This window comes from Vanellus vanellus, assembly GCF_965231255.1.
Source record: "Vanellus vanellus genome assembly, chromosome: 10".
NCBI classification, from domain to species: domain Eukaryota; kingdom Metazoa; phylum Chordata; class Aves; order Charadriiformes; family Charadriidae; genus Vanellus; species Vanellus vanellus.
The window spans coordinates 6,087,524-6,112,931 of record NC_138915.1 but is presented as its reverse complement, the minus strand read 5'-3'; positions in this window follow the sequence as shown (position 1 = coordinate 6,112,931).

Below are 25,408 nucleotides of genomic sequence, written 5' to 3'. Positions count from 1 at the left end.
CATCCTAGCTTCATTTATCTGTTCAATGAATAGGAAATCTACTTAAGCCACAGTGCCAAGATACGCTATTTCTTTTGCCTCAAATGCATTTTTCACATTGCCATACTACTAATGGAAAATGTGTTATAAACAACAAAAAAATGTATTTTATCTCACAGAACACTTAATTCATGCAGTGAAGATCTTAACTGAAGTTTCTACCATTTCAGATACGGAGGAAGTTGTTTTTTTCTTTTCCAAACTTCACGACCACATTAAAAATGATGTGTTCAATATCAGTGAAAAATACCTACACGCATCATAGTTGTCTGTCAGCAGCACATCGGGCATATAAAACCTAACTGCCTTCTATAGAGGGCATCTGCCATCGGCTTTTAAAGCGATGGCCAGTAGTAGAGGGCTACTCCGTGCATCGCTTCATTTGCACACTCAAATTTCAGTGGAGGCCAAGAATGCCTTTTGCCAAATGGAAAGAAACTTGCTCCCAATGTGCTGTGCTGTGACCGTGGCCACGGTGAGGCAAGCCTTCCTCGTTTCCCTGCTTGACCAGAGCAGCACGATCTCTGTGGTATAGCTGACTGCTGAGTAACAGGACACCTGGACTGATCCAAATCAGAGCTGTCCTCTGTTGAACCCAGCCAGAAGGTAAAGCACACCACGTGTCTGTGGTGGCTTCCAACTTCTTGTTAAATACACATAATAGTATTTCTCAAGATAACGGAAAGCAGCATGGTGTCCCAAAATCCTAGCATGAAGGCTACCAAGTTTTGATGTCAGTATTGTCCCGTGCATAAGTGACAGAGTTGGCCCACACTCAGGACCACCTACAACTGCAGGCACGTCCTCTCGAGTGACATAAAATGCAGAATGCAAAAAAAATGCCTAATGTCATCCTATATAAATAAATATTAAATTGCATTAATGTGACAAGAATGTCGAGCGGAATGAGCAATGATTTCCTAATTTGTAATCACTGAATCATGTCAGGTCAGAGGCACGTTCAGTGATGCTATATATCATCGACCGTTACACAGCTTCATTTTAATGGCAACAACAAAGGCAGATGAACAGTATTTGCACTTTCTGAATTTAGCAGTCTATTTTCTCTACATTCAAAATCAAAGTACAAAAAGCTCATGCAAGAGATGACTTGTGTGATAGAAGAGAACGAATGACAATTTCAGAGGTGATGGATATTTATAGGGGATAAAACATTTTGAAATTTCCTGTGAGGGGAAGGTGTTGAAGGCAACAGTAGCACTGTGTTTATTTCCCAAATTTACTATCTATTCAACAGACTCTTTTAAAAGACACACAGCTATAAAAGGCCACTCTTCTGCTATGACAGCATTCTCTACACGACACTCACTGATGATTTTGCCAGAAAAAGAAAACATTTCTGGTACTATTATAGCAAGAAAATGATGGAAAATAGCATCATATTTTGCTGTTTAGGTCCATTGCTGATATCAAGCAATATTCAGAAATCTTTGTGGCCTTCGAAGTTTAGTTGTTCTTCAAATTTTCCTTCTAATCAACGGGTTCAGGTGATCCAAGTACCAGCAGTCAAGCTTCCTAGTGCGAACATTTTAGGCATGCTGCCCCAATTCACATTAAATTGTTTTATTTTCAGTGCTGCATGGCTGCATTTTTTGATAGCATGGAGTGCTATGAAATAAGTTTTTGTGATTTGTGAAGGGCACAGGCAATCAAACACAACTTTTATGTCATTACCACTGCATAAAAGCGTATGTTCACTATAACATTCCAGAGCTATAGGAAATGCCAAGTAAAAGAAAAACAATGTTTGATTGTTTACTCACTTCATTTATCCCACATTTATGTGAAATAAATAAAGGAACTATAAAGGGGCTCCAGTGGCACACTACATTTAACTCTTGCTGTTGAAAAGCTAAAACTTAACAGATAAACACCAGGACCCTTTTGAGAAATATATGCTATTCCCTTCTCAGTACAGCCTATATCCCAAAACACTGCAAAAACACAGAGAGGAAAAATTAAAGAATATATATTGAGTTTATATGCAATTTTTTGTGTACGTTCTACTGCAGTAAAAAATCTGGCGTCACTTAGGCAAATAACTATTGCTATGTGAATGTTTTGACAAATAACTCCAATTTGTTCCTTAGAGCTTTGGTCTATTGCAGTGGGAGGTGGGATTGTTTATCATCCATGTTGGCAACTGTCACAAACTGCCTGGAATCCTGCAGACTCCTTAGTTAAATGTATACTTAATTGCACTTAAGTAACATATAAACCGGCTTGGTTTTAGGCAGCAGAGAAAAATTCATGGTTACTAGATAGGTATGGCAGATACTTTCAAGTTTTCATACAGATGATCTTTTACTCCATCAAACTCAGTGTTATGGTTAACAGGAGCAACAGATACGATTTTCGACACGTGCATCTTGACGTGAGATGCACAGGTATTTTGAGGAGGATCAGCAGGCTAGGAATTCACAGTACACCAGGGGATGCACTGGAACTGCCTGTGCTGAAGCTCCTGCCTGTACCAAATGTGAGGTACGTTCCCCTCAGAGGAAAAGGGGAGCTACCTACACCACATTCCCCTGCTCGCTGTTAAACACAGGAGACTTCACAACTTACCAGCTTAGCTTACTGCACTGTAATTTTGTGGATGCCTCTGCGCTTGCATTCATCAATGGAAAAGAGATGTCCGCAACGAGAATTTTCTTTTTGGTTCATACAATGCCTTCTTCTAAAATCAGGTTAACAACAGTTTTAATGAAAGACTGTTAGTAAACTCAGCCCTGAAGATCACTGTTCCATCGTCACGCTCATGTTACATATTGCCGTTTCCATATTAAAATAGTGACTGTTACTCTCATCAGAGCAGTAATCCACCAAATCTATGTATCACCCATTACAGTGTCCAGTAATTGAAGCTGCAGTTTAACTTGGAAGAAAATCTGCCTGGACAGAATAACCTGCAGAGAGGAAATGATTTGTCACCTCAGGCAGTTGGTGACTTGGGTTAAATTTAAAACTTACAGACTTTTATCTCCTTTAAAGAAATGTTTACCCACTGTAATTGCTTTCTTATTGTTCACATATAGTGCCAGTTCTTTCTGGAACCGTGAGTCTCGAGATTTCTCATTGAATCCAGTTTTTGGAGTTTAGTGGTTACCTTCTTTCCTTAAATGTTTAGTTTTCTACTTTTTCATTTCATTTAAATGTCTCTTTAAATTTAGAGGAAAACAGAAATGCATGATGTACTTCACTCTGCTATTCAGTAATTTCTCTATAACTCTACTGTGTTCCAAGGTAATTATCCAGTCTTAAATAACCATCTCGTCTCTTTCCTTGTGAAAGTTTCCCCTACCGTTAATGATTTTCTTTCTATGTAATATCTATTTATTTTTTTAAAAGAAACTCTGACCAGGACAGATTACAATAGTGCAAGAAAAGGGTTACTGTATAACATTTTTTCAGAGGTTCTGACTATTGGTATTAGTTCTGTTTTACCTCAAACCAGGACAGGTATATATGACATATATATGATGTATGCTTAAAAATGCACCATAGCACGTGGACCAGTTCCTCACTGATGATACCTAAGCCTCCCAAGGCATCACAGCCAAAGCCCAGTAACAGGTATGACCAGCTGAATTGTTTTTCCGCCATGAAATATATCTTTAATTCATCCAAATTGGAATTCATTGTCCACATAGAGTTTATTCACGAAGTTTGTAAAAGATTTCTGTGAGACCCATCAGTCTTCAGTAGCACTGCAAGAAAAACTGTTTTCTACAAACGATGATACCTCACAGCGTTCAGGAGAGTAGTAAACCTATTCTGCAATGCTGTTTCTAGTATATACTTTAGGTCTCTTGGCAACAGCATTAACCTTCTGGCACATTGAAAAATGCCCATTTATTTCTACGGTTTGGTTTCTGTTTTAGCCATTTTCCAATTCAATACAGTACTTTACCTTTCAGCCCAAACTATTTATTAGCTTTGGCAAGGGGCTTCTTTTAAATTATGTCCTCAGTCTATTATCCACTATTAGATAGACAAGATAGCATGTCTTTTTCTTTAACAAAGGCATACTAATTTATTTGTACCAAATATAGATGTTTCCAAAATACGTTTTTTTAATTAAAGCTTGTCATCTGTAATTTAATAAAAATTCCTCAATCAATTTATGAGCATAATTGACAAGAATTAAATCTTGAAAAGACAACCACAGAGCTGAGATAACTGAGACGGATGCAGCCTAAAGATGTAGATAAAAAAATCACCACAAAATATGCTGACACTATAAATCAAATTCCTACAGCGATAGAGGTTCACCTGAACAACAGTGTATGTCTCGAGAATTTGGTTCAGATGTCTGGAGATAACATAACCATGTTGCTAAGGTAACAAATATGGTTTTTTTGATTGGAAGAATAAACAGGCATGTAAAACCAATATAAAATCGACAAGTAATATCGTGATGCCCTAGGGCTTTTCTAGTTTATATATGGCATTTTGCGTAGATGCTTGATATTCACCTTTCACAGCTGATTACCCCTTTCCTCATTTAGAGATTCCTTTAGAAACCAATTGTGTAAAATGGAGAAGTAACTAAGGTTTCAGAAGAGCAAACTGGTCTGTGAAGTCAGTGCTACAGTCCTACTCAGCTGCTGCATCCACGAGCGAAACGCCGAGCATTTTTGTCTAGAGCACAGCAGAAAGTATGTCAATGCAAAGCAACTCATACATAAGGGACCTCTAAATCAATGCATAAATAAAATAAGGTAGCACTGGAACCGTGAGTATTACAAAAACCAACAAAAGGATCTGATTCTTTTCTTAAAGTGAATTACACTGGAATCTTTCCCCCTTTTATGTTTATTTTCTATGAACTGTGACATTTTATTTGCACGAATCTCCCTGAAAATTATATTACAAAGTCCCTTATAATGGGAAATAGCAGGGCCCAGAGAAAAATTAGTTACCCTCAGCACCCTCATCACTATCCTAATATTTTGTCAATTAAATGAACTAGACGAGTTTCAACTATAAAGATCTCACTGCACATGCTTAGACAATACAGGACTGGGATCAGATGACCTTCTACTGCAGCAGTGCTTTCCGCTGACGTCCCATTGTCAGGTTTTATTCAGAGAAGGCAGAGACTGATGTACTAGAGGTTTCCATTTTACTTCAGTGCAGCCACCCTTTGCCACTATAATCTTTTTTCCTTCGCTTCCTTCCTCCTATCCAGTGCCTTCCTCCTCCCAGAGAAAAAAGCATTAAAGAGAGATTCATAGAAACTTGAACAACTTACAGATTAGAATCAGACATTTATAGTAACAAATTTAGCTTTAGCTCCGAGGTTTTGAGGGTTTTATTCCCTATAAATCCACTACTTGCACTTCTGGGAAATTACCACCTTTCTACCTACTTACTTTCAAGGCAACTCGAAGCTATACCTTCTTTGGGAAGTGAGGTCAAAGGCAGAAATACAATTCGCGGTACTTCCAACCTGTCCACCTGCATCATCAGTGTAAAAAGAAGAGTTGCTTATAGTTTAATGAATAGTGTTCAGTGCTTTCCCAAGCTAATGAGCAGCACTAGGTCATATTTTAATACACGATTTGCTGTCTGAGAAGGAATTCTCTTCTGGCCATGACAGTCATTAATAATACAGTAAGAGGAGGAGACAGCGCGAAATGGGGGTGAAGTAGTGAGATGTGATGGAAGTATCTCATTGAGCTGGAGTAGGAGCAGAGCAGGAGCTGTGTGAAGGGCTGACATGGACACGAGGAACAGATGACTGAATTGATGAGAAGAGCTGGGGAATTAGATTGGGAGTTGGAAAGAGGAATGGGGACCTCTGAGATGGGAGGAGTGTTACGGTTAAGAAGAAAGGACAGGGCTGTCATGAAGGTGGAAAAAGATGGTCAGAACATGAGATGGAAGATTGGCGAACCGGGCATTTTATGTCAGGAGGTGGAACAGGGAGTTGATAGCAAGGCGATGTGGAAGTTCTATGTCCACAAAAGTGAGAGGCTGCCCTTTTGAGGTGCAAGAAGGGCTGGGACAGGAGACGGCGGGACTTTACTATGGTAACTCTAAAGCTATTCTAACTGATCCGGTTTGGCAGCGGACATCATGTACAAACCTACCAGGCCTCTCTCACCATCTTCTCTCATTCAAGTCAAACGCACTTCCTTTTGCTGAAATTCTTTCTAACTGCAGTGCTTTGGGGCAAAACAGAATGACAGCAAATCACTGGGAAGGAAATTGAGATTGCAATCGGAACCAAACAACCTGCACAACTGCAGCGCACTAGTTTACAAGCTTTCCATACTCAAGAAACAAAAAATCATCTACAATTAAACCCAAGCCTTTAAAACATTAAAGTAATGCAGTACAAATATACTTTCTCCTGAAAATATAAGATGTTTAAAAAGACAGTAGTTGGAAAATTATGCCTTCATATAGCACGCATTGTTAGTCTACAAATTATATATACCTCCACTACAGCAGCATGGTTGCATACTCTTCATATGACAAACAAGCCTTAAATTATACACAATTAACCCAAAACAATGTTTGTATGTAATAAACATTAGTTTGAATACTGAAAATTTAAGTTTGTGCTTTCTGAATTGAATATATTTAATTTCACTAATGCTTCCCCTGTTTTTTCATCATCAATTACTTGTGATCTTATACATACATAGTACATGAAGCTTTAAAATACAGCATTTGAAGCTATTGCAGCCATTTCGGTAGGTGAACAAATGCTGTACAAAACAGAGGTAGAGCAGAAGAAAACAAAAATATTTACTAAAATGCCAAGCAACTGGCCACCATACGTGATTCATACGGAGAGCTACAGGTATTCTATCATAATCCTGACAATTACTGTTATCATTTGTCATCTTCAATTATCACATATTCAATAGTTGTTCTCAGGAAAACAAACAGGGAACAAAATGTATCTACAGTAGTTTAAATGAAATAGCAGGTGTTTTGTACCTCACAGAGCTTCCTAAACAAGCTCTCAAAAGCAGTCCCCAATACTGGAAGTATAGTGCTGCACAGCCCAAGCTCTTATCCTCAGATATTAACAACATGTTTCTTGAAGGTCTTTCAAATGCCTTTTCCCTTAAAAATCAACCCTTTTTTCTCTTCATGTCTCAGAAATTAGCTTTCCACAAAACAGTTCATCTGGCTCATTGATATCTTTGATACCATCTGGATAATCGTTTTTTATAGTTTTTGAAAGAGAAAAATATTTTAAGAAGAATGAACCTAATAATTAATATTGATAGGGCAAGTATTTTCTTTCACATTCGGAGATGGGCACAACTTGAGACTTCCTGTTTGATTGGTGAGAGGATTTTGTTGTTTGTTTTGGAACCTCTAATCCACTCCAAGCCTTCACGACCGAGTAGAAACACCAATGGGAAGAACTTGTCCCTGTACAGACATACACCAGCTTATTCACAAGCTGAGAATTAACTGCAGTCTTTGGGAGCTAATGGAAGTGGTAATTAGCAAAACCAAAACACAGTTCTGCACATTCGCTCTCCCATTTCTTCTCTTTTTTTTTGCTATTACCTGGAGCATTTATATTGCAACTGCCCTTGCTACAAACGTCCCATCTGAAATCTTAATTATCATTAGCAACCATTTGATATCAAAACATTATATTATAATTTAAGGCTAGTAAAGTGTTGCAGAAATAAATGTATGCTTACGAAACAAAGTTACTTTTATTAAAACCCTCTCAACAGCTTTTCAACAGCTGCTGAAAATAACAAACACCCTAATTAGAACATTGTGGATTCTTTTTAATAAGCTTTGGAAGAACGAAAAGAAAATCTTTACCTTAGGCTGATAGGGTAGTACGTTGCATATCACGCTAAAGGTGCTGCACAGCAGAGAAATATTTTCCCACACATTATTTCTACTCTCCATTTGAATAATGTCGTAAGTTGACTTGGAGCATGATAACTCTGAATAGAACACATAGGGAACTGTTTCTAAGTAATTACTACATTTTTTTCCTCTAGGGATAAACTGTCAAATGTAAATTATACAGATACGTGCATGTTAAAAAACATACCCTAGTTTCCACCTTGCTCATTGATCCCTGCATGATGCCGGCTTGCTCCTTCAAGTACTAGGAGGCCTCAGAGCCGCCGCGTCTGTAAACCGGGATAGGTTAAACTTGTTGATCTGCTTACACGTCATTTTTAAAAATCTTGTGGCTCAAATATAGATGCGTATCCTGAAGCCTCTTCCATGGAATTCAAAAACAGGCCTCCTGAGCAGGCGAGCAGCTCACGGGCGTGGGGAGCTCTCAGCAGAGGGAATGATCGGCCACGCTCAAACCGGTCCCAGCCCTCGTAGCGGGACTCGGCTAAATACGCCACTGCAAGTAGATGAGCCTTCTACGCAACGAAGCAGGCTGGCTTGGAACAGTCCCAAACGGCTTGGCTTCAGCTCTGTGCATCTCATGGCAGAAATTTAAAAACAGTGAAATGCCATTTCCTTCAGTCTTGAGGTTTAGGAGAAAAAAAAGTTCTAAATGTCCCATCTATCAAAATAGTAGGAGGATTCTAAATTTTGAATAACCTTGATGCAGATGGAAAGCAACAAAGCAGCTACATCTCAGGTTTGAGAAGCAGCATCACATTACCATCACAGAGCTGACAAGAAGTGACAAACGTTTGCTTCATCCTATAAGCTTGTTTAACAACCAGAAGGGGACAAAATGTAATGTGTCTATCACAGGCATTTTGTTCAGGATTCAAGTGGTAACTCACAATCTCAATACAGAATTCTAAAATGAACGAAACCTGCGTGTCCGTTTCTATTAAACTATGGCAAGATGCAAACTCATCGTGATAGCCCTGTCATCCGGCCTTATCCCCAGCTCCCAAAACTTGCACAAAGCATCTTGCAATCAGCTTCAGGACGACACAAAATCTCCCAGGCCCTGACAGGCATAATCCTTTGGTAAAAAGGGTTCTTTATCTGTAATGCTATCGCCTGTCAAAAGAAGTGATGTGATGCCACATCAAGGACAGCGTACAATGTGATTCAGATACAGATTTTTTTTAAAAAGTTTTCTTTTGCGTGAAATAATCTGATTTAGACATTTCTGACAAGTGCTGTAATTATTTGAAGTACTAATGACAAAATGGCATAATTTGTCAATATAGAAAAGATAATTGCAAGGTGACTAGTCAAAATAATTGTGATTAAACCACTTTCTAGATACTGTTTAGATGATGATATAATGAGAATGACAACACAATCCAGTTACTGGCATTTAGAAGTCTTGGAAATATTTCAAACATCTCAAGAATAATGTAGATGGAGAAAAGTTTTCTGTTTTGATTTTGTTGTTATGAAGATGTTTACTACTCCTTTCTTTACTGTGGACCTGTCACTGAAAGTCTTGAGCTTCGCATGAGATGCCCCATTAGACTACTATTACTGTTCTGTCCCGTGTATTCTTCTGGAAGAGACACACCACTCCTGCCATCGTTTTATATCAACTTAGGTCCCTTCACAGTGTTTCAGATGACTGAAAAATAGTACTGTCCAATGACTTTTACATTTTTTTTTTTTAGGGTTTCTGACAACTGGACAGGGGGGACCCCTTTATGATCATCCAGTTCAGCCTCCTGCGTAATTGTCCCTGCTCATTGCAGGGGGGTTGGACTAGATGATCTTTAAATGTCCCGTCCAACCCAAACCGTTCTATGATAAGGCAGAATCAATAACTCAGGCTGCCAGATGAAAAATTGTGTTAGAAATACAGTTTTTAAAAAAAATCTGGGTTGTATTTAACGTCTTCAAGTGTCAGCAACTTTATCACGTTCCCACATAAAGATCTGTTTGCTTCTTTGCCATGGGGCATGGTTGACTGCCCAGGATCACCTGGCTATCTTGCCAAATTCCCTGCTGTTATGCGGCACAGCAGCAATACCCTTGAGCTCTCCTGTTCTCTTTCTGTTGCAAACTATAGGTTCAGGTTTTGGTCTTGTAAGTATTTTAATATTCAGTGCACGACCGTTTTCAGCCTGTACAGTGCAGAAGCATTCAAGAAAGATGCTCCTTTGCACACTTCCAAGCTTAATACACAATACACAAAGTTGAGACTGACTGTAATTGCAAGGGAGTGGACTTGCCGAATCAAGTGCTGTCTTTTTGTTCTACATTTTCATATTGCTAGAATGTTTAACAGCCCTATTAAAAATTAACGGTTTAGTTCCTGTGTTACTGTTTCCTCACTGATTTTGTTAGGCCTTTATCTACTAGTTTAGAACTTACACCAAGATCTTCTCTCATGCACACAGCTCGAGATATTTTTTCAGAAGTCATCTTTCCTTTTGGAAGAACTAGAAACAGACTTTGCTTTTTTATTGTAAGAGAGATCATTCTTGTGTTATTTTTATGAAACCTTTCCATTTTGAAAATGTGGTCTCTGTTAATGACTTATTTAATGTCATACACATGATAAAGCATCTGCTTTGACCTAATCTCTTCCCACTTAAAGGCAATCTTTAAAACTACCTCTCATAGCTATCTTTTCACAGAGGGATAAATAACATTTGGCTTCACTATGTTGACACTTCAGTTATTTTCAGAATTATATTTTTCAAGAGTACATTGTCACCTCTCATCTCCCTTCAATTTTCCTCCTTTAAGTACGGTAAAGCTTTTATTCCTTGAGGTACAACTTTTCATTTTAATAGAGAAAAAAGCTGAGTGTTCTGTGACCAATTTGCAAAGTGACACAAACTTCTCTATTGAGTTAAGACCTTCTCTATGACATACTCTTTTCTCATTCAGTCTTTCAGAATGCTTCGTCCTCTGCCCAAGCAGTCACATGTACAAAATTACAGTATTTCACTGCCTCCAAACTCAACTACAAAACAAAACCGTCGTTTTCACAGAGTACTTTGTTCTCTGTTTTGAACTCAATCTCTGGTCGATAGTCTTTCCACTGCTTTTAGATAGATATTAATAAAGTTCTAATACATATGGCTATACCTGTCTTTGCTTGTAGGAAATGCACAAGATTACGGCTGGAACCCTTACGTTAGTTCTGTTCACAACCAGTATATCAACTTAAAAGAAAAAGTATGTATGGACTCACATAGCCCCGTTCTCCATGAACAGTTTGTATCAGACACACTGATCCAAACACAGCATTGTTTAACAGACCTTTAATGTATTCAGATCATCTATCGAGTGTACTTATTGAACCCTCACAGTCCTGACAGACTCATGAGCCTGTAAAAGAAATATGACCACCAGAATGCACCCTTGAACTTGGGAGGACAGTATGCAGTAGATCATTTTAATAGCCAATTGAGAGTCAATGTCTTCTGGTATTTTAATAATGCCGGCTAGTATTACAGTAAAAATAATGTGCTTGAACTTTGGAAAATGCAGTTAAACTTGTGTGGCACCTTCAGAATTTTGTCCCCTCTACCTAAAGCCTGTTACATGAGAAGACTGATTTATCTCTTGATTAGGTTTTATAAAGCTATGACAATTCTTTGCAGAGAAGGATGAAAATTATTCATCCCCAGAGCTTTCATAATCCAGTTTAAAAAAAAAAAAAAAAGTATTCTAGTTTCTCTTTAATTTCAATATACTCAGAACCTTACAGACCTGGCATTTTTTAATCAGAGCAGAACTACTTTTTCAAGCCTTCCAACTAACTTCCGTTTTTGCTTTCCAGATTAACTGTCTTGTAGGAAAAAAACAACAGGTAAATATTTTCACAGCAGTATGTAAACGGAACAGACAGTACATAGACAGAACAGACATCAGGGAACACGTTCTGGGGTCTTATTATTCTCAGTTCTCCCCCACCCCACCACCTGCCTTCTGACACCACTGCTTGGAAGCTTATGCTGTAGCTGCTGTAGCTATTCACGCGTGACAGGTGAGCACCCAGAACGTGGCTAAAAGTGGCTGAATACGGGTGGTCTGGGCTGAGATTCTCTCTTCCAGACAGCAGCTGACTGCCACAAGACTTGTAAGAATTTGTACATTTTTAATTCAGTTGAAATTGGACAATGCTTGAGGAAAATAGCACGTCTGTGCTCTGAAAACGTCACCCCAAGTACTAAAGACCTCAGGGAGCGAGCACCTTCTGTAGCTGAGAGTCTTCCCGCTAATATTTACTATTTAAAAGAGAGCCTAAGAGGAAACAATAGATCTAACCAGCATAGCTAACGGGGAGGGCGAGTACAAAAGGTTACTCTAAGACTTTAGACTTTTAGCTCAGTACTCAAAAAGCAATGCAAAGACTGTGCTTCTAAAAGTAGCTATCTTTGTCATGGCCTCTCAAAAGCGCAGCAGCAACACACAGAGGCATCCACTTTGTCTGAAGGCACGAACCAACTTTTAGAGGAAATTGTTCTGGGAAGGACTACTGTACACTCGATTAGTGAGGAGGAACTGATTTCAGGAGCTCTTTTGTGATCTAAAAATCAAAATTGGAATTGAAAACAGCTATTATGATCAGCTAGCTTGCTCGGTCAGGGTTTATGCTGATATAAAGAACAGATACAGAAATAATTAAATAATTCAGAATCATCCAAGTTGGCAGATCAGTCTTTTTGGAGTACTCTGCTCTAAAAAGCCAGTCTTGGAACCTCTTATATCTGAAAATCTACTGAAGGAAGATAAAAAGGGCTACAGGAATAGAAAAGGGGATATCCAAAGAATTGCTGACCTGCCTTCCTAACTTTGCAACCTGTAAAGAGCAAACAATTAAACAATCACTTCATCAAATAATCAACGATGAAGGTGTGCAGAAACACCCGATATTCACTTGACAAGAAAAAACTGTGTTCAACTTCTACAGTCTTTTCTTGACACTACTAATAAATTTCCATTTTGAAAGAACATTTCTCATAGGACAAATTATAAACCTGATTAAAAGTAAAGAATATCTGTTGGTAAGTTTTTCCAATAGCTAACTCATTATCACTATTTAATGTTATCTCATCTCTGCCCTAAATTTGTCAATTTTCAACTTCCATTTATAAGACATTTTGAATATATATTTTTAAACCTTCCTCTGCTAGATTGAAGGCACACCTGTTAGGCACTTTCTACTACACTGACATTTAGGGAAAAATCTGATCAACATCTTGTATTTGATAAACACTTCAAAACTTAGATTCTTGAACGTTTTCTCTATGAATTGCATTATCTCTTTAATCTTTCTCTTTAATCATTCTTCATTCAACTCACTGAGCTCCTCTATATTTTTAACATTCATCCTGAATTGTGGATGCTGGAAATTAACACATTGCAGAGTGCAGAGAGTTGCATAGAGAGTTTGAACAATAATAAAAACTTACTAGAATCGTAGAATCATCTAGGTTGGAAGGGACCTTTAAGATCATGGAGTCCAACCATAAACCTAGCACTGCCAAGTCCGCCGCTAAACCATGTCCCTCACTGCCACGTCTACTCATCTTTTAAATAGCTCCAGGGATGGCGACTCAACCGTTTCTCTGGGCAGCCTGTTCCAACGTTTGATAACCCGTTCACATAAGAAATTTTGTAGATAGGTTATAACTTACATTAGCAACATCTTACATTATTGACCCATTTAACAATATTTTCTTACATAATAACCTCTACCCGGTGACGCTAATTCATGCTGTGACCCTGTTAGAGCAAAGGCTAAAATCCCAAACAAGATATTAAAGTCCGAACACAGATATTAAAGTCTTCCTACTACTTGCTGTTAATTCACCACTATCATTTCAAGGACATTGTTTAGGATTACAGCTGATTAATGCCTTATTAGGTTCAGTGTAAAACACCCGGCATTCAATGATATTACGTTCAAGTCCTTTAGTAGCTATTCGTTTCATGTTTTGCTCTCTGATCTTCCTGTTGAAGTTTTATAGAGGAAGAAGTTCAGATGAGTTTACATGAGCATCTGAAGATGTGCTATATTAGGAATGTGTCGAACAGTTTCCAATGAAAGAGGAAAACAACATGAAACATAGTAATTTTCAAATTTCTTTGATAGGAGTTTTTAATATTTTTTTTTTTAATTTTATGGCTGAGGAAGATGAGATTGTGAACTTTCCGCCCCAAGTCTCCAAGGTGAGCCTGTGAACTTTCACCTTCAATTTTCCAGTCCTTTTTTAGCTTCTTTCCCATCACTTGGTTTCTTATTAAAAGATATTTTTGCTTCTCAATTTCTTTTTGCTTTACTAAATAAGTAAATTGGCAGGCCATGGCTTTTGGTTCCCTATCCTGGTCAACTAAGTAATGTTCCTATGCAGTGGACCCTTTTTTACACACAGAACCAATCGAGCGTGAAGTGTTTTGAAGTTGGTTACTTACAGCACCTGAAAAGGAATGCACTTAAAGTCTGCTTATTTATTTCTTTATTAAGCAGATAGGGGATGATGTACAAGTGAAAGTAAATGAGGAATCAGTGAATAAAGCAAGCTAGCAAGTAGATTTAGAAGGTCAAATGCTCACTTTTTGTCTACAGAAAGTGCACGCACAAACATGGCAGGAATGCGAGTACTTCACTGTCCTAAACTGAATTGTCACCTTTTTATTGTCATCTTTCAATCTTCCTTAAACTCTTTGGGTATCTGTAAATAACAGCCAACCATGTTCCGTTCATGCCATTTCAGAGGAAGATTGATGTATACTCTCCTGCTCTAACTACAATGCTGAGATGTCACAATCCTTTGTGGGGCCACGGTTTTTAAACGTAGTATAGAAACAGTGCTGTAATCTTTCAAAATTACACTGAACTCTATAGTCCTCTATTACAGTAATTTTTCAATACAACATCCCATCCCTACTTTTAAAGCACAGTTGCACTCAGAAGATCATAACAGCCCTTGGATAATAGAAATAATGCTGGTTATTGTAATCCCTCTGACATGAGCTTGCCTAGCAGTAGCCAGAGTATCCTCCTATTAACTTTCCATTATACTTAGTGTCATTTTGCTACTGCTGTGCTATTACTCTCAGTATGTCTCATTGCAAAAAATAGCATCTGTATTTTATGGTAAGGTATCAGCTAAACATCCAGGGGAAAAGAGCGCCATACTCGCATTCTCCTTGTAAACAGACAAGGGAGCGTACAGGGGACAGAAGGAACGGATGGTTCCACGCTAAAATAGGTGACTTGAGCACTCTAATCAGGAAGACAACAGGCAAGATGTGAGACGAGGAATCTTCTGCATACAAGTGGGTCACACGACTGACCCCTCGGATTTCTATCAGCCAGTGGAGTAACGAAGTAAGTATCCAGGCAAATAAAAATGTTCCCTCAAATGCAGACACTGAATGAGTTCTCTTTTTGTTTTATTTTCATCTCCTGGTAACTGGTTAAGTAAATTTTATGTGTTTTCTACTATGATAGGTTATAATCTCTATTATTGACTCAGCTGAAAGCACTCATCAGTAGAGTGAATTAGTTCATCGCTCCATGTGTCACTTCTGCTATGACACAATAAGGCCCTATTTTGGTGATGATTTAATGAGTGGAGCTCAGAAGTGCAGCGCATATTTTTCATATTCAAATACACTACTTGTAACCCAAAATATTTTTTTAAATAGGTGCTGGTTGATTGATCAGTATGTTTCTTAAATAATGTTTACATGCTGTGTGTAACAATAAAATGACAAATAGAAAAGAAACGAAGGCTACATCTAATTTTGAGAAAAATGCTTCTTTTACCAATCTGCAAAGGACTTTGAGTTGCCTGTGAGATTATGCTGTTTTTAAAAATAAAAAATGAACACTGAATGGGAATGCAAGAATTTAGCTTCTTATGTATTTCCATCATCATAAACTAGCAGTTTTCATTAAAATCCAGATGGATTGGAAGGCGATAGATGCAGCCTCTTGCTTCTTTTTCTCGCATTGCATATTGCTTCCATATATCTTATTGATATGAAATGGTTGCGGTTTTGCTGGTAATAGTAAGAAACAGTAGACGAGGAATGTAAATTTATTTTGCAGCCTGAGAGGTCCATTCAAAAACATTTGGCTAGGACCCATTCAACTTGATTTTTACACAATTTCCCTACATGGTCACTCCAAGCTATTAGCACATTATTCAAGCACATGCCAACCTGATGCAAACATTCCTGGGTTCACTGGCTTAAGGAACAATCACAATTTACACCAGCTGACATGGCAAGCAGTTGACAGAAATGGGCATATATTCATATAAAACCAAACTATGTATAAACCGTTTTTAAAATTAAAGAGAATACAAGTTGAAAATGTACACTTGCTGAAGCCGTATTTATTCAGTCCATCTCGCACTCTGACGGAAGACTGAGTTATCTATTTAAAATGGTGTATGTAACACTCAGATTTAAGACGGACACAGTATATGGATACAACATACTTCATTTCACATTTGCATGTTCTCATTGTCAAACGTTCATACATACAGTCTCCCCTCCCTCTCAAGTTTATATTAGTCATTACAGGATAGCATATAGTCACTTTGGCATACAGATATGAAATCTAGGAACTGAAATTGGAAATAAAATATTAAAAACTCGGTTCATATCTAAACTCCATCGTTCAGTGTGATAATTTGCTGCCGTCCATTCACCTTGCATGTGCCTCCCATTCCTCTCCCACTGTAATTACCTTCACTGTTTATTGCACACAAGCCATTTCTATTACTAATCCACACTACATCCATATGAGACAAAGGAAACACAGCAGCTGCTACTGATCTCCATTTCAGTAAAGTATTTAATGCGATGCCCCAAAGGAAAATATTAGAAAAGTATTATAAGGTAGATCAAGAAATGATTACACCTAGAAAGGGAAAAGGGAGTGACAAAAGAAGAAACTGGTCTTAGAAAAGGTTAAGAAGATTTTATTCTTCAAGGATCAGTTTTGGATCCATCTTGTAAAACTCCCTCACTGTTAAATCAAATTCTTCTTAATAAAAATATAGAATGGTCTTACCAAATCTGCTGATGAAACAGAGCCAGAGGACTTCACCAATGCAGAAAAAGCTCCGGATAATGTACAGAAGAACTATATATCCTTGAGGACCCACGTAACACAGACAGAATGAAGTTCAGTAGTGCAAGAAAGGCAAGGCTAGAGAATTGGAAACTATTAACAAAAGCATCTGCTAGAGTTGAAAGATCATGAAATAGAAAATATGAAAGAATAAAATGTTTGGTGCTACGTAATTAGGAACGAGATGACCAAACGTAATCTTAAAACACATCAGTCAGTGCGACTTGACTTAAAGCTCAGTAGACATATAGAAGTATTAGTGTTATTCAAGCTGTACTCCTCTGTAAAATTCATCGTATGTATTCAAAGAATAGTACTGCAAACTGAAACTAGATTCAGAGCTGAGTTCCCTGAATGATCAAGAAAACGGATTCTTAGCATGAACAAAGATGACCAGACTCTCATTTTTACCCTGGCAAAACCAGAGTCAAATGCGAAAGGTTCACTTTGCAGGCGATCTGAAATCCCATGGTAGAAACTCAAAGCACAACTGGGTTTCAGAGAAGAGGAGGACAGGAGACACCTTTTTACACAGTTTGGTTCTTGTAACAGAATTTTTCTGTCTCCGCTTATGGGAGTGAAAAATAATTGCCTTTGAGGCGCGTGCTTGCAGATACGGAACACATAACTGCAGAGAGCTTCGTTAGCTGTTTACATCAGCTAGCAAATGAAACAATTTCTACAGCCTATCTGTAAACCAGGAACTTAGCGGACCTTATTTTTCTTCACACTTCTCACTGTGTTGTTTTTATACCACAGCAAAGATCTCTCATTACAATTACATCAACAAAGAAGCCCATCACCATATCGTCTTATTACACCCAATTATAGAACCTGAGCTGCTTTGTTAAGGTATTCATTAACCTTTTCAGAACTTATAATAAGAAATCCAATCAAATAGAGGTGGTAGGGTGCATTCTGAAATGAGAACAGTTGTCAGGTACAGTAAATTTTAATACACTGACTTTTCTTAAATTAGCTAGTTTTATTAAATTGAATGAGGTGAATTTCTTTTAATCAGCACTAGCTGTACAAACCAGGAATTATTCTGCCCTGTAAAAATAATATATATTGTCTGGAATGAGTGTTACAGACTATTTTGACTTTTATTCAAATTAAAGGTGTAGCATTTATTAAATTTATTCTTTTTAATTTTGTGCCAGATGAATTTGCATTCTTAAAGGAATTGCATAAGCAATTATAAATAGACCTAATGAATTTCTTTAGTATTTATCATTCTAGAAGTACGTAACATGCTTAAAAATAAGTAGAGACTGAAATGGCAGACAGTTTATAGAGCAATTTTACCAAAATAATCAGTAGCTACCTTACGGTACTATTTCAGTAAATAGCCCCTCCGAGAGTAGATTGGATATGAGCTGGAGCCAAACTGGTAGGGGAATATGTTGCGCTGTCTGAGGCCAATAAACCTAGAAAAAACCTCCTGTGAAAGTCAGTCTGGTTAACAAAGTTGAAGAAATACATCTTGGAGAAGGACAGTTGAATACAAAGGCTAATTACATCAGTCTCCTGAAAGATGCGACATCTGGGATCTAGTCCCCTTTCTAATGAAAATTTAAATGTTCTGTATGAAATGAAACAGAAAGAAGACTAAGAGAGACCTCAGAACACTTTATCAACTGACGTTTTTGAAACATACTTGGGATAAGAAAGGAGTTATTTTGAACCTTTGTTCTCAAGAATGTTGGGGGAATTTGGGCCTGTATCTGTTATTTCCAAGAGGTGTATCGTTGTGAATCTAGCCTTTTCATTTTATTTAGAAAGACAAAAAATCAACATGGTTTCTTCTGATCTCCTTTTTTTTTTCTCTGTCATTTGTCCAAATATTCTGTTGCACACATGAAATTTTCTTTCCTAAAACACACTTAACTTCAACTTGAACTATATTAGATAATTTTTTTAACACCATTGCAATTTCAATCATATTTTCAAGAGCACTTTTAGCTCCTCCTCCTAAATCTCTTACATATCTCCAGTACATAATTCCTGGGGGGGGACACACACTCAAATGGAGGCAGAGTTTTCGAACATGTACTTTGGGCTTAATCAGAAATGACAAGATGCATAGTTCAGCCACAATACAGTTGTTCTTTTCACAAAGGTGTTCTGTTCTCTCTGGCTTCTTCCTGTTCCTTTTGTAGTCAGCACTTTTTGAGGGGGGTTTATTGATTTCAACAATACGGAACTTGGTTGATGTTTACACATTGTTCTCAATGCTATTTGGAAGTTGCTAGGAGATACTTAGAAACCTTATGCAACTGTGGTCTGTTGCTCAGTATCAAACTGGTTTGAAAAGAATTACAATTGTGCATAAAATACTTAGAATCATAGAATAGAATCATAGAATTGTCTAGGTTGGAAGAGACCCTTGGGATCATCGAGTCCAACCATCTACCCTACTCTACAAAGTTCTCCCCTACACCATATCCCCCAACACCACATCTAAATGTCTCTTAAACACATCCAGGGATGGTGACTCAGCCACCTCCCCGGGCAGTCTATTCCAATGCCCGACCACCCTTTCTGTGAAAAATTCTTTCCTAACGTTCAGTCTACACCTACCCTGCTGGAGCTTGAAGCCATTCCCTCTTGTTCTGTCATTAATTACCTGTGAGAAGAGACCAGCACCAACCTCTCTACAGTGTCCTTTCAAATAGTTGTAGAGAGTGATGAGGTCTCCCCTCAGCCTCCTCCTCCTCAAACTAAACAGTCCCAGCTCCTTCAACCGCTCTTCCTAGGATTTGTCTGCTAGGCCCTTCACCAGCTTCGTTGCCCTCCTCTGCACTCGCTCCAGCACCTCGATATCTCTCTTGTATTGAGGTGCCCAAAACTGGACACAATACTCGAGGTGTGGCCTCACCAGTGCTGAGTACAGGGGCACAATCGCCTCCCTACTTCTGCTGGCCACGCTATTTCTAATACAAGCCAGGATGCCGTTGGCTTTCTTGGCCACCTGGGCACACTGCTGGCTCATATTCAGCCGCTTGTCAATTAGAACCCCCAGTTGTCTTTCTGCCAGGCAGCTTTCCAGCCATACCTCCCCAAGCCTGTAGCGCTGCATGGGGTTATTGTGGCCCAAGTGCAGGACCTGCCACTTGCCCTTGTTGAAACTCATACCACTGATGTTGGCCCAACAATCCTATCTTTCTAAGTCTCTCTGCAGAGCTTCCCTATCCTCCTGGGAATCAACACTCCTGCTTAACTTGGCGTCATCTGCAAACTTGCTGATGATACACCCTATGTCCTTATCAAGATCATCAATAAAGACGTTGAACAGAAACGGTCCCAACGATTAACTTAATCGGATGACAATTTTTAAGCACTATTAACATTCATCATTTAACCTTGTGCTCTGACACCAGGCTCTCTACTTTTTGAAGCTGACTGGTATAGTGTCAGCAAGACTCACTGTAAATATGCACTTTTTTAGATTATGATACCATTGATAAAAAACACAATTAGTGCTGTACTTGCCCTATTGCCTAGATATAAGACAGTAAATGGAGAGCTTTAAAACATAATGTTGACTTGCCATAAGTTTGGCAAGCTGATTTCTACCTCCTCTTATATCAAATCCTTATAACCTGTCTCAATGACAACAGCCAGTTAATCATCACTAATTATTCAAGGGATTATTTCACATGCATAATTACAGTTTTTGGTTCACCAATTCCCTGTAAAATATTGGCCTATAAAAGCTCCTGTTAACCTGACCTTGCTGTAAAATACATTATTAAATGACCAAAGCTATTAGTGAAGAGAACTAAAGGCCAATGTGTGAAGGACAGAAGCAACTACCTCCACATTTAAATATCTCTGTTACTAGATGAAAGTGTATATGAAGGCAAGGTCAATTAACTGATTACATCCTGATTTTTATTTGCAATTTTCTCGGGTAACTGAGTAGCAGCAATTTTGGAGTTGAATGAACATAAAGTTGAATAAAATTGTAGAATTTCATTCAAAATAAAAGATTTGGGGAAACAAGCAATAAACTGTGTTTTTCCAATGTCATTCCAAGTGGTGAAGTTAATAAAAGATGGTCAGAACTAAGAGAAGACTGAAGTATTCAGAGATATAGGTAGCTGTCTAAAAGCCAGGAAGTGAAAGTGAGCAATAGAAAGTAAAGGAAAATATCCCTGTCCTAACTGCAAATATAATCTACATCTATTAGACACTGACTCACTAAAACTACCTCTTTCATAAAAGTCTCTGTTCTATTTTGGGTACTTCTGGCAGATGACTCCTGAGATGAATATGCAGCAGCTAAGCTAAGACCTGAAAATGGGATCACAGGAGCGATCACATAGTGATCTCGGAAGTTCTTGGATTTAAGATCTAATCTCTGGTCTTCATATAAATCAGCTGTGGCCAGATTTCAAGTCTTTAAAAAGAAAACTGTTTTCTGGGCTTTTCAGAGGATATGTAATTTACACTAGTGCAGAAAAGTACCCGTCTCCTGGAGAGAACTGGCTACCCTAGCAAAACACACTACCTGGAAGACGAAAATGTTTTTGAAACATTACCACAGAATAACCGTGTGACCCTTTAAAATCCTTCCTCCAGGGTGAGATCAATCCATAAACGTATTTCTTGGCTCATCCAGAAACGTATTTCTTGGCTTCTCACAACATTATATTTGGGTATCTGTTTAAACTCATTGACCATCAACATCTGATAATATTCACATTAAAAATTTATAAATATTAATAAGAATGTAGATAAATAGTTTTTTTAAATCATCGTGCTCCTTCCTATTTTTAAGTATTACTCTTAAGGTTTCCTATGCACTTAGAGACTTGAAGGTGCAAAATAACCTGGACGATGGGACAGAGTGCACTCAGCAGACAATACCAATTTGGGGGAAAATGGTCAATATGCAGGGCTGATATTCAAAAGTACTTCAACACGCTGGAAGGTGGGCTGATGTGGACCTCATGTAGTTCAGCAAAGCAAGATGTGAAGTGCTGTGGCTGGGTGGAAGAATCCCACGCAAGGACTACAGATGTGTGGCCAGGCGCAGACACTTTTCTGCAACTTTGCAGAAAAGACCTGAGGGTGCTGGCGGACAACTCGAACCAGAGCCAGCAGTCTGCCCTTGAAGCAAAAAAGTGCCAACTGCATCCTGGGCTGCATTAGCAAGAACGTAGCCAGAAGCCTGAGAGAAGAGATCCTTCTCCTCTGTTCAGCACTTGTGAGACCACATTCCTAAGTGCTGTGTCTCATGTTGTGTCTCCCATTACAAGACAGACGTAGGCATATTGGAATGAGGTCCTGCAAAGGGCCACAGAGATGGTGAGCTGGATGGAGCACATGGCATATGAGGAGAGGACAAGAGCTGTCTTTGTTCAGTCTGGAGAAGAGAGGCAAAGGAGAGACCGTATTGCCATCTGCAACTATATAGTGGGAGGACATAGAGGAGATGGAGCCAGATCCTTCCTGCCGAGGCATAGAGCCAGGACAAGAGGCAACAAACAGACGTTGGAGCGTGGGAAATTCTCACTAAATATAAGAAATAAATCCTTTCACAAAGAAGGTGGCCTGATACTTGCACAGGGGTCCAGAGAAGTTGTGGAACCTCTATCCTTGGAGTTACTCAAAACAATCGTACAAGGTTCTGAGCCAACACAGAACAAACTAAACCCTGCCTTGAGCACAAGTTTGAACAAGACATAGCAAGGGGTCTCTCGCAAACTAAGTGATTCTGTCTAAGTATCCGGGAGTCTTTGGGGGATTGGTACAAATCATTGCACTATTTTACTAATCTAATGTAAATGGGTAGATCTAGCCACCACAAAGGCTTTTCTTCTGCTAATTTGCTAGCATGTAATTCTTGCGTTAATAAAATTTTTGCTCACAGTAAGTTCCAGGAGTGCTACTAAGCTGGTAACAAGTATGTATTAATGATTTTCTAAACTTGGATCCTAAAATGTAGCAACATTTGTTAATAATAGTCTCCAAAACTTACAGCAGATGCTCACTTCATTTGTTTTCAACAATGCGGTTATCATTCCTCTGCAATCAAGAACACTTGAAAAGAGCTATCCCAGATCAGTGCAAGGGTAAAATACAAGAACCTAGGAAAGCCCACCATGGTATTTCTACTAGCAAACCCTCCCAATGCCTTTCACTATGTGCAATTCTGGTTTTGGTGCTGTGTTATGGTTTATTAGGATTCAGATTTTTATGCAGATTTAAGCATTTGTGAGGATTAGAAAAAATCAATTGAAAGAAAAATAGGAAGAGTATGAAAAAGAAAATAACATCTGAAATGCAAGCCTAATGCATAACCCCAAAATGAATCAAAAGAGTGTAAAAGACAGGATAACCTCAGGAAGCAATGAAGAAAAAAATTGTTTACACTGGTATGGTTTGTTATCGTTTTGATTTTACATGTAGCTCTGTTACTTCAAATATAGAGCCTCTGGGCAAAGAAAAAGCATTCCTCAAAGCATCCTTTTCTTCCCTTGTTCTCCCAATGAAGAGACAACATCTCTTTTGACTACATCCTCCACTGAACAAATGTTCTGCAGTGTTCAACACCATCAAAAAGAAAATGAAAGACAAAGGTGAAATCTTTTCCTTTCAATGCATTTGAGCTGCAGCTTTGCTTGTGGAACTTGTCAATCTTCCTCCATCTGACAGTGCTGTCTGCCTGTTGGTGACCTACCATTCCCTCACATCCAAAAGCCGCGTTTCCGGTCCCTGGTGTCTTATAGTACTCCTCACCATCTTGCTCTCTTCTAAGAAATAAGGAAAGACTAAAAATTCACAGTGATCTCATGCGCAGAAGGGAAACAGTTCAGTGCTGTCTTGATTCTTATTACATGAAATACTGCAACTTTTGACTCAAATAGTTGAAAAACTGAAAGGAGAAATATTTCAATATAGATCAAGTTGTTTCTTAAAGAAATGTTTCAAATTGAATGAAAAAATGCTCTATAATGCAAAACCTGCCAGGTGACAGCTCAAGGAATAAGAAACGGTTAGAAAACAGCAAGGTTTGGGTTTGGTTTTATTGTTTGTTTGTGGTTTTTTTTTTTAAATTGAAAGTAGAAAAGTAGTATACACTTGGAGATCACAGAATCATGGAATTGCTGAGGTTGGAAGGGACCTTTAAGATCATCAAGTCCAACCATTAACCTAACCTCACAAAACCACTTCTAAACCATGCCCCTAAGTACCACATCTACCTGTTTTTTAAACACCCCCAGGGATGGCGAATCCACCACCTCTCTGGGCAGCCTATTCCAATGGTTAATAACCCCTTCAGTGAAAAAATGTTTCCTAACATCCAATCTAAACCTCCCCTGACATAACTTGAACCCCTTTCCTCTCGTCCTATCACTTCTCACCACGGAGAAGAGGTCAGCTCCCATCTCTCTACAACCTCCTTTCAGGCAGTTGTAGAGGGTGATAAGGTCTCCCCTCAGCCTCCTCTTCTCCAGGCTAAACAACCCCAGTTCCCTCAGTCGTTCCTCATAAGATTTGTCCTCCAGACCCCTCATCAGCTTTGTAGCCCTTCTCTGGACACGATCCAACACCTCAATGTCCTTCTTGTAGTGAGGGGCCCAAAACTGAACGCAGTACTCGAGGTGGGGCCTCACCAGTGCCGAGTACAGGGGGATGATCACTTCCCTAGTCCTGCTCACCACACTATTCCTGCTACAGGCCAGGATGCTGTTGGCCTTCTTGGCCACCTGGGCACACTGCCGGCTCATATTCAGCCACTTGTCCACCAACACCCCCAGGTCCCTTTCTGCCGGGCGGCTTTCCAGCCATTCTTCCCCAAGCCTGTAGCACTGCATGGGGTTGTTGTGACCCAAGTGCAGGACCCGGCACTTGCTGAACCTCATACCATTGGCCTTGGCCCATCGGTCCAGTCTGTCCAGACCCCTCTGCAGAGCCTTTCTACCCTCAAGCAGATCAACACGCGCGCCTAGCTTAGTGTCATCTGCGAACTTACTGAGGGTGCACTCGACCCCCTCATCCAGATCATTGATAAAGATATTGATAAGAGAACCGGCCCCAGCACCGAGCCCTGGGGGACACCACTTGTGACCAGACACCAACTGGATTCAACTCCATTCACCACCACTCTCTGGGCACGGCCATCCAGCCAGTTTTTTACCCAGTGAAGAGTATACCTGTCCAGGCCATGAGCAGCCAGTTTCTCCAGGAGAATGCTGTGGGAAACGGTGTCAAAAGCTTTGCAAAAATCCAGGTAGATAACATCCACAGCTTTTCCCTCATCCACTAAGTGGGTCACCTTGTCATAGAAGGAGATCAGGTTTGTCAGGCACGACCTGCCTTTCACAAACC